Source organism: Conger conger, chromosome 2 (assembly GCF_963514075.1).
Source record: "Conger conger chromosome 2, fConCon1.1, whole genome shotgun sequence".
Lineage (NCBI taxonomy): Eukaryota > Metazoa > Chordata > Actinopteri > Anguilliformes > Congridae > Conger > Conger conger.
In genome coordinates, this window is record NC_083761.1 from 2,847,508 (window position 1) to 2,859,120 (window position 11,613).

Sequence of the window (11,613 nt, forward strand, 5' to 3'; positions counted from 1 at the left end):
GCCTTACACAGGCCCGCGCGGAGAGAGGACTTCATTTCTGGGAGAAGGCCCGCAGGTTTCCACACCAGTGGAGCAGTTTGGGCTGACATTGCTGAGCCTTTCAAACAAAAATATAAAAAACAGCAACCTCCCGATTCAACCCAGTGGGAAAGTGTTTAGAATATACCCATAGTGTAAAGAATGAGATTTCAATGTTTTTTGTTTTTTTTAAGATTATTTTCCTGTGTAGCTATTTTCAGACGGAAAAAAAAAATATTTTAATCAGGCAGCCTTTAGACTTGGACTTATTTTATACGCTTTTTAATTTGATTCTGTACTGTGCGAGACCCATACATCTTCCTCATATTTCACGGGTGACAAACCTAGTGGCGTACTAATTCTCATTGACATTTTCAGGAAACTGTCTAAATATAGTGCACCTCAATTATTGAGCAATGGGACTCTGAAATGTTCTATTTGCCAATATTGGCTCCTGCCATAAAATGTGAAAACATTACTCTCTCTCCTCAGTTCATTATAAATGAGTAACGACTGTGATTCGGGGTATATTTGGGCACGTAGGGAAAGGTCACATAAAGGTCAGAATATACAAATTCTGCGCTTCTCCTTCTGAAAGGTAAATGCCACTTTCCACTCGTACTGTGACCTTTGACCTTTTCCCCTTTTCTTGTGGCATAGCTGTCCTTTATAAAGATGGCCCCTTTCCTGAATGTGTACTTTGAAGACTGTACTTACAGTTTACAGGTAAAATCATGCAGTGAAAGTGTAAGTGTTTAGAGGGATGGGCTTCCTGGCTGTTGCTTAAAGGTCCCTGAGGAGAGCTTATGATTGGTGTCCCTGAGAATGACACCTAACCCCCATGTGCCTTGCAAGGCAGCCAATCACCGTTGGTGCGTGAGTGTGTGCGTGTGTTCGGGTGAATGAGAATCAATTGTACCGTGCTTTGGATAAAGGCGCTATATAAATGCAGACCATTTACCATTATTATAATACAGTAATTTAATAAAAAAAAAGTTTTTTGATCTTTTATTCCATCTGACCAATACTGTGCTTTGAATTGTAGGTTCAGATGACACGCATCTTACTATCCGTGACCAGGGCCAGCTTTAAACTCCAAATGAAAACCACCGCGGAACATTCCCAGTTTCCAGAGAGTACAGCCGGCACTCTTTGCCAAAATGCGCTTTATTAGTGATGTGATATGATAATCACACGGCCATAAAGAAACAGATTTAGTCAGGATCAAAGCACGGCCAATTTGTTTGAAAGTACAGCTGGGAAAAATGTTTTTTTTTTATGGTGCAAAGCTGGCCGGAGACAGCCAAACGTACACACGGCAAGTGCCAAATGACGTTGCCAACATTAGAACGAAGTTCTTCTTCTTCAGAATCACCGGGACGTGGGCTCGTTCCTTCGGTCAAAGGTCCAGGCCAGCGGGATAATATTTTGCCTTTTGTTACCATTCACAAAAAAAGGAGGAAATAAATGCAAGTAAATGATATTGTTTTACGATGGCCAACTCCTGAACGCCTTATTCAGCAGCTGTCTACATCGGTTTACTGCAGACACCAGTGTCTCTGAAGTCATATTAGAGGTTATAAAACCTCAGAATATTTCTGTGTCTGGCAAGGACACAAGACAGGAATTGACGACATATACAACGCACTTTTTTTTTTTTTTTTTTCAAAAATAAGATAATTACATCTTTATTTTTTTTGGTGGGAAATCCTGATTTTATTAGGGCCCCTGCTTCGACAGTGGGACACCCCCTGTGTGTGTGGAGGGTGTTTATTTTCCTCTGAGTGTCAGGTTTAAAGGAGCCACGCGTTCCCCCCCCCCCGGCTCGGACGGGGAGTGACGATCGGGCTGGGCGCTGATCTGATGATGATGATGATGGTGTAAATACTGAACTGGCAGCAGGGATAAGGGCGAGCACCGTTATAATCGGGAAGTGTGTGTGGGGGGGGGAGGGATTGGTTACTGGACTGTACACGCGCAAGCTCTCATGTACTCAACGCCAAGTATTCCCGGAAGATATTTTCCGGCAGTTTAATTTAGGAGAGTGACAGACAATGAAATACTTTTTTTTATGGGATAAGAACACCCTCCCCCCCCAATTCTTTAGCATGGGGCTCTGCACTCCCTTAAAATCTCTCTCTCTCTATCTCTCTCTCTCTCTCTTTCTTTCTCTTTCTCTTACTCTCTGCTCGTTTGATGCAAAAGGGGGGGATTGAGATAAACACGTTTGTCATGGTGCATTTTTAATTTCCCGCTCTGGTCCGGAGCTTTGTCTGCCTGCATGCGGGAGCCACGGGAATGCTCTCCAGATTGGGAACGATGCCTGATGAGGCCGCTTCCTTATTCCCCTCGTCACTCCTCACCTGTGCTCTCAGGTCACCTGGAGCAGGTACGAGCTGCAGTGCGCTCTCAGGTCACCTGGAGCAGGTACGAGCTGCAGTGTGCTCTCAGGTCACCTGGAGCAGGTACGAGCTGCAGTGTGCTCTCAGGTCACCTGGAGCAGGTAACTGTTTTGGATTAAAGTACTTATCTGTGCTCGATTGATCTTACCTGGTGCAATTTAGCCAACCAAGAGGACCAGAAAGCGGGGTTTGAACTTTCTGTCAGTACTTCATAGGTTACAATACACCAGAGAAACTCAGAAAAGTACAGAAAAATGTTTGAATCCAAAACAATGACACATTTGACCCAGGCCTGCTGTGCACTAAGCGCATATCCCTAAGTACATTTTTTACAACATCCCTGACATGCAATCAACAAGGCGAACATTACCGTGCTTCAACTAACGTGTAAGAACATACTCAAACTTGTTTCTCTTCACCAAGAACAATAGCTCACATTAGCTGAATCTGAAAGGGTGGGGCACAGCTAAACCCCCAAAAAATCTGCCACGGGCGAAATCGCAGAGAGCCAATAATAATTGAGTTGTCATGATTCAGCATCATCGGTGAAGTAAACACAGCCTCCTGATTGGACGGTTCAGCGTCGCCTGTCACCGGGGAGTGCGGTTCACCGTGGAGGGCTGCCATGTGTGCGTCCTCGGAGACAGATTGCGCGGAGGGGGGCCCTCCGGAGCGTCAGAGCCCCCCGAGGCCACGCAGACGCAGGAATCTGCAGGGGCCAGGGACCGGCTGCAGGAAGGATGGCCTACGATGGAGCGTTAAACATGAAGGAGAACAGAGCCGTGCCTCTCCTCAGACTGCTGCAAGCGTCCCGCCCCCACACTCAGCCTCTCGCCACTGTGTGCAGGGCTGGCTGCTGGGGCGGCCTGTAGCGTAGGGGTTAAGGTACATGACTGGGGCAGCCTGTAGTGTAGTGGTTAAGGTAAATGACTGGGACACGCAAGGTCGGTGGTTCTAATCCCGGTGTATCCACAATAAGATCTGCACAGCCGTCGGGCCCTTGAGCAAGGCCCTTAACCCTGCATTGCTCCAGGGGAGGATTGTCTCCTGCTTAGTCTAATCAACTGTACGTCGCTCTGGATAAGAGCGTCTGCCAAATGCCAATAATGTAATGCAATGGTGTAAACTCTGCTCATCACAGGGCCTGGTGTAAACGCTCTTTGTTGTTTAAGGAGACTGTGTGGTTCACCAGCCAGGCCACACAATTCAGGTTTTAACATATTCTGTTTTTGAAGACGTTTGAATTGTGTGTGGCACTCCACTCACAGAGGGGAAAGGGTTCTGAAAGGGTTCTTTGGCTCGTCTCCATAGGGGAACCCTTTTTTAAATCTTTACGGAACCCTCTGTCATAGGTGTGAAGTGTGAAAACTCCCAGACAGAGAACCATTTTCCTCGACGAAGAACCCTTTAACTAGATAGGGTTGGAACCATTTTTTTTGAGTGTCGGGGATCCCAGTTGGCATCGTGATGATGATGATGATGATGGTTATGTGTACTTTTTACAAGAATGGTCATGTGTCGGATCCCCGACACTCTAAAAAAATCTAAATAACTTATTTTTTTAATACTGCTGTATAAATGTGGTCAAGTGCTGGGCCGAATATCATAGTTTTCAAATAAGAAAGCATCAGTGATAAAACTTGCATACCACCATGCCATTTACTACTGTTATCATCAGAATTAATCATTTCTGGACACAATTAATGCTTCCCTCCTTGGGAAATAGAAGCGATAGGTTGGGTCTGTGTGTATTGAATATTAATAACAAATTATTATCCTGAAATATTTCACATGCAAGACCATGATGCCACCGTATGGGTCAGGACCACACAGGGCTTTGCCTCAGTATAAAAACCCAACGAGAATAGATTCTGTATTTCTTAAAGCCAACGGCTCGGTAAACAAGCGCCGATGTAGGTCTCTGCAAAAGCCACGCAAATTCCGATTTTCCGAGGATAAAGGAAACCTTCACACGGAAAAAAAACCGGGGAACGAACCGCAGTTCGACTGGAAATCCGTGTTCCCTGATTTCTAATTCATGCGCTACCACCTGGTTAATGGAGTTTTCGGATTAGAGTGCTCTCCCGGCCCAGAACATTCCTTGTTTGGAATAATTAGCCCTCCTCCAATGGGAGAACTGCGTTCACACCTCCTGCATTATGGGATCTGAGATAATATAACATGGGAATATTAAATGAGCCAAATGTCAGGAAACATTACATTGTATTGATTGCAGTTAAAACATAAAATATGCCTGAATTGAGATACTCAGCTCTCTCGTCGTCATACTCTGCGTCTCTTCCTGAAATGGGGGCACACGGTGGCTCTGTTTCCTGCATACGGTGCCTGTTTAAATCAGGCCTACGATATGGTACACATATACACCAGAGTTTGAGTTTTATTGCGTTATGAAGAACTCTGTCTCCATATATGAAAGGTTCTTTATTAGTACAGTTTATTATTCTGATTGTTGTCACGTAATTAATAACCATGTTTGTAAATGTAATGACTTATGTCAAGTGATACATCATACCGCATATAGTGCGCATTATATTATGCATATTTTAATATTCCAAAGGAATGATGAGGCGCAGTGGGCTATTTCTGACGGTTTTGGCAGCCATGATAATGGTTGTGCATCAAAACTCTTGATTCATACAGAACGTTTCATTTCGCTGGTTCACAAGGCTGAGGGCGACCCGTTTGTGTTGCCCGCTCTGTCAGATGAAACAATGCAGGATGCTAATTTTAAGAGCGGCTAGCAGCATGGAGCATGTTGGGTCAATAAGGGCCTTCTTCCAATTACCGTCAGACGTCAGACTGGCTTAAGTGTGGCCAATTACTGTGTTATTGCATGTTTTGTACACAGAGCGCAGTAGGGACATGGGCAGATAATGGGCTGCTTGAAGAATTAAGCACTTTGATGCCGGTTTGAGTGATCCAAGCAAATTAAGCCCCGGCTCTTCCGCACCAAAGCGAAAGAGGCCGCTTTATCTCCGATAAATCTGGAGCGGGGTCTGCATCAAATTTGAATAAATCAAACAAAATGTCCGCCACGGCTTGACATGTTTGTGATAGCCCGCTGCGTGAGGCAGACAAGCCACAGGATCTAATCATCGGCTGCAAATTAAAGAGATCTCCGACTCCGATAGGGCCTGGCGCAGATTTTTTGGGATCAAGGTCTACCTCATAAGAGGGCACTTTTGCTTTTAATTACCGCCGGGCCGGGGCGGGCTGTGTTCAGCGAATCAGGGCGCTGAGCGAGGATGGAGCGCTATCTTGATCACGACTGAAGATGCCAGGCAGAGCTGAACCACGGGAGATAATGATATCTGTTCCATCTCTCAGACAATCTCTGTTCCATCTAACTCAGTAACTCCACCACAAGACGGGTCGCCTTACAGATTTTAATAGAAAAATGTATGCAAATGAATGTGTGGATATAGTATTAGAGAGAGAGAAAAAATGGGTCAAGATTTTTTTGGTGATGAAGTTCAGGCAAATTAAAATAAAGCTATTTGCCTCGGCAAAGTGCATTATACACGAATTATAATATCTATGAAAGATGCGGAAAAAATATAAATAAATAAACGTGCGAATAAAAAATAAGAAAAATAAAAAGCACCCATGACAGAGTAAGAGGCTTAGGACTGTGAGAGGATTAGGCAGGAGAGTTGGGCGTGGGCGCTGACAGTCGAGGGCTTGTCGCTGTAATTGTCACTGGCCTGCGCTGCTTGTCGAATCTCAGAAGCGATTCCGCGCGAGAGAGACCTCAGATAACGTCAGCCGACAGAGGAAGAGCCTCTGCAGTCACAGACCCTTTCAGAGATACGGCCGTGTCTGTGCGTTTAGGCTCGCTCCAAACATCAACACGGGAAGAGGAATGTATAGCGGAAGATGCAGAATTTCAATTCCACTATTAAGGATTTTTGAAGGACCATTAAGTTCTTAATGCAAATAATTTTTATCATTTCAAGTTTGTGTAGAAAATAATTATTTGTAGTGTTATTCATACACACACACAGACACACAACACATACACACACTCTTTAAAACACGCATGGACACATGCATCAATACACACGCATGCGTGTGCACACACACACACACTCACAGACAACACGAGGAGCAAGCAGAATGCGGGAGTTTGTCAGCAGACTGTTTCCCCTGACCTGAAGCGCTCCGCTCCGCTCCGCTCCGCGGCTGCAGACCCAGGTTGTGTTGTTTACCTCGCGCCCTGTGTGCTGACGAGGTGTTTCTCACCCCCGTCACCGCCAGCTGTTCCCGGCCGAGGCGCGGTAATTACAGCTCCTCGCAGACGCTGATCCTCACTTTCTTCTTTCTCACACCGACGTCGACAATGAAGCAACGCACGCAACAATAAGTCACAGCTCAAAACACGTGCTCTCAGTGAGCGCTTTATTAGGTATTTACTGGATTCGTTTTTTTAGAATTATTGGTCTTCTGCTGCTGTAGCCCATCCACTCAGAGTTATGATGTGTTGTGTGTTCAGAGATGCTCTTATTTGTGTTACTGGCACCTTAATGTCAGCTTTGACCAGTCTGGCCCCTCTCCTCTGACCTCTCTCATTAACAACGCGTTTCTGCCCGCAGAACTACTGCACTGCACTGGATGTTTTTGGGTTTTTTCACCATTCTCTGCAAACTCTAGAGACTATTGTGTGTGAAAATCCCAGGAGATCAGCAACATCACACATATTTCTGAGATACTCAAACCACCCTGTCTGGCACCAACAATCATTCCATGGTCAAAGTCACTTAGATCACATTTCTACCCTATTCTCACATTTGGTCTGAGAAACAGCTGAACCTCTTGACGATGTCTGCATGCTTGTATGCATTTCGTTGCTGCCACATGATTGGCTGAATATTATATTAAAATATTTGCATTAACAAGCTGGTGTACACGTCTACCTAATAAAGTGGTCACTGAGTGTAGATTTTTATTTGAGTAAAATCTTTCCCGATATGAAACGTGCATCCACAGGGATAAGGAGGTGAGGTGGGGTCTCTGCTGTTTACAATGCGATGGCAAAGCCTCCAGTGCATCTGTGTGTTCTTCCTGGCCGGATGCAGCCCACTCTGTGTGGCAACCACTCATCTGTAGTGACACCTCCGGTCCCAGCGGAGGAGACTAACCAGGAGCAGAGAGAGCGACCCAGTCAGCCGGCCCAGCCGCTCGAGGGGAAATAGGTACCAGGTCCAAACAATCCCCCTGACGCCGCCCTCAGCGGCCCGGACAGACTGGCACCGCGGTGAAACATTGGCCTGTTTCCGAGAGACTCCCGTTTCATTGGAGGAGATTCCGGAATTCCAACGGGTCTCCGAACGCCGACCTGAAAGAAACGGAACGCTTGATTGTGACATCATAAGCATTCATCGTACGGACAATTCTACGGCAAAAGGGTCTGCCCAGCACACGCAGCATGTACTCACAATGTTGTGGGAGTGTTTCCTCAATGTTATGACATTGCCACTACATCGCCACAACATTGCGAGAATCTTTTACCTGGGATGAAATATGTCAAATAAGATATATACTACGTAGACTTGACACTTGCTGCCTCTAAGGAGATCTCCAGCTCCAGTTAACCAGGAGAGATTTGGGAGGAAGATGCAAGATATTCTGCCAGAAGAGATAATTCACTCTAGAGGACACATCTACATCTGCAACCATTATTCTCACACCTGCGCAATTAGCTCCAGAATTATGGACGTTTTTTAAGACTTCATTACCTCGTAATGTCTTTATTCCATAGTTTTAAGCATGATTTCAAACGACTTTATTAAAACTCCGTACAGCATGTAGGGAAAAACGTATCCAGAAATAAAACCCACTGTTTCTTATTTCTTCATCAAGGGCAAACAAAACCAGAAACCGGTGAAATTGCACGCCACCGTGTTTGTGTGTGCCCGCGTGTGTGTGCGCATGCATGCGCATGTATTTTCTAGGAAATCAGATTATGTTATTACAGCTGCTGATTTGCACACCAGAGCTATTGGAACAAAGCTGAATTCTATATATGTGTGCATATACTGTATATATTTACGCTTTTCCCTCCAGCTGGCTTTGGCAGTGAAAGCCATGCTGCCGTGGGTCTTGTAAAGAATAGTGTGCAGTTTTTTAAATTTTATTTCTACTGGAAAACCCAGAGGGGTCTTTCTGAGCCTCACTGTTCAATTATGGGGGTACCCTGCAAGGCCCAGCCTCGCCCGGAACAGAACCCCCCCCCTCCCCCCTTTAAGAAATCAACACACTCATTTCACAAATTACAGGACATAAAAAAAAAAAACCATTCCAGCACTGCACGACACAATTTCTAAAAAGAAAGTAGCCCTGTATTGATATTTCTCGAAGTCATAGCACGACATACATTTTCCCACACAATGCTCGGAGTGAGACAATGCATCATATTTACTCATTGCAGAACATTCTGCAGTCGGGAACCGGGTCTCTAGTCAGCAAAGATGGAGGGAAAAGAAATAAATAAATGATTTCCCCGGCCCCAAATCACATTTCCGAGCTTTGTGTGCGCGTATTAAAAGTTGCGGGTAAGATGTAATTCACAGCAAATTGGCAAACACGCCGTCTTCAAAGAGCGGGGCCGCAGAATCCGAGCGGTCGTATCGCAGTCGGATGATTTTAAAGATGCTATTTAAAGATCAGCCGGGCACTTTCTTGGAGAAACTTTTTTTTTGTGTGTTCCTGCTGTAACTAGCCGCGGGGTGTTTCTGTTTCTGCGTTCTGGCTGCGCTGCGGCGATCGGCCATGTTGCAGCCCCCGCAATCCAACTTCCTGTTTTCATCAGCCCCTCCTGTTCTTTATCTTCATAAAGCCTCGCTAATTTGATCAAGTAGCAAAATTGTGCCTCATATCTACAATCAACTCCTGATATCTGTCGATGTCTGCCGGCCAAATAGATAATGTGGATGTATGGGAAAGAGTCGGAACGAGATTTATTTCGCGGAAACGCATTTGCCGGAGCTTTGCCGGGACGGGGAGAATCCATTCCGGGGCTTATCTCCCCGCGCGCGGAGAGGATCTTCCCTCTCTGCGTCTTAATGGAGATCCGCGGCACGATTCGAGGTATTGACAGAATGCTATTTTCAGCCGTGATGAATGTTTTAAAGAAACCATTATTTAATGGGGAAAGTTATCCGGTGAAAATAAAAAGAGAAATTAAAGTTGCGCCCCAACCCCCCTCGTTCACCGCCACCCTGCTCCCCCCCCCCTAAACTCTACCAGGCAGAAGGGCTCCTGTTTTGGTGGGATTGAGATGTAAGGAGGGCAGGGTTTTGCCTGGGGGGTCTGACAGGGTGGTGAGCGGTCTCTGAAATGCAGAAACCCGCCGTGTCAGCACGTCGCCGGGTCGGACGGGGCCGTTAGAACCCACCGCTTTCTCAAAGGCCCACATCCTTTGGGTTTCTGAGCGGATCTGACACAACGTAAACCCAGTTCCACCCGCCCTGCCCCCCCGCCCCCCTCGCCCCTCCGCCCTCCGGTGTCGGGAGAACTACGGGGAAATTGAAAGTGACTTCGCTGCTTGCTCCTGGTCGTGCGGTTGCCCTCGTTGCGCTGTGTTTCTCCCCGTCCAGTTAAAAGCTCTTCTCTGTACGCCGGCATTCCGGAGTCCCGGAGTTAGCAGCGCTCCATGACACGACAACCACAAGGCTCAAACGTGGGCTTTTTCAGTCGCCTTTCGAACGGACAGAAATCCTGCTGTAAAAGCAGCGTGGGACGGAATCGCCGGGATATTTACACGGTCTCAGGACAAGGTAGCTGTCTTTCCCTTTTTCAAAGAGCACTGGGACCTGCATCACGAAGCTACTCTATAGGTGCAGCAAATCCAAAATAAATCATAAAAACTTTACACTGTACCTGTGGCAACCATACGTGAGAAATGGATCATTAATTTGGGGTGGTCTGTAAAGGTAAATGACTAGGTCCCAGAGGGTTGGTGGTTCAAGCCCTTAACCCCACATTGCTCCAGGGGGGATTGTTCCCTGCTTAGTCTAATCAACTGTAATTCACTTTGGATAAAAGCATCAGATAAAAAACAACTTTCATTTATATTGGTCCTATAAGGATAATCAGATGCTCGTATTTTCCAGTTGCTGTGCATCTGTGGGATTGCCTCAGGAACGGCCTCATTCCCAGCGAGAGGGATTTTTATTGTGTGACTTTTACGAGGCCTTTTTACGAAGTCAAACTGGCGTTCGCTCTCAGAACCGGAATGGACTTGGGCGAATGCTGCTTTTGGCCCGAACGGCTGAAGAGAGATCATTGTTCCGGGAAACAGGAAAACTGGCCAGAAACAGACTGAGCAGCAACCTTCAGAGAAACGTTTGTGGAGCTGAGACAATGGTCGTGTTTGAAAGGCCGTTGTGTCAGCTGAGACAATGGGACGTTCACAGCCCAGCGTTGAGTGGAAGCGGTCTGATTGCGTGTGCGGACGGCTGTGAGTCTTCATCAAGCAGGATTCTGAGTCGGCCATTGTTGCTTTGCCAGGCCAAACGCCTCCAGCCTGCTGGGGCTGGAGAAAGACCTTTCCTCTGCCTCCCTGAGAACAAGGAACGAAGATCTCCTGGAGATCTACCGTCCTGTAGGTTTTCACTCCAACCCTAACAAAGCACACCACATTCAACAGCTAGAGCAGGGCTGCCCAACCCTGTTCCTGGAGATCTACCATCCGGTAGGTTTTAACTCCAACCCTAACAAAGCACTCCTCATTCAACAGCTAGAGCAGGGCTGCCCAACCCTGTTCCTGGAGATCTACCATCCGGTAGGTTTTAACTCCAACCCTAACAAAGCACACTCATTCAACAGCTAGAGCAGGGCTGCCCAACCCTGTTCCTGGAGATCTACCGTCCTGTAGGTTTTAACTCCAACCCTAACAAAGCACTCCTCATTCAACAGCTAGAGCAGGGCTGCCCAACCCTGTTCCTGGAGATTCTATAGGGCACCTTAGTCCATAATGGGTTAATATGGTTGTAAATATATGTATAAATGTATGTTTATACCCTGATGCAGGGACAGTAAATTATTGTGTATTTCAGGCTTCTTATGCAAAACTGCTGTGTGATTGTTTCGCAAAGTAAAAATGCATCCCTATCCACATCCCTGTCCATATTTTCTTAATATGTCTTCTTAAATCTCGGCCAACTAAGCCAGC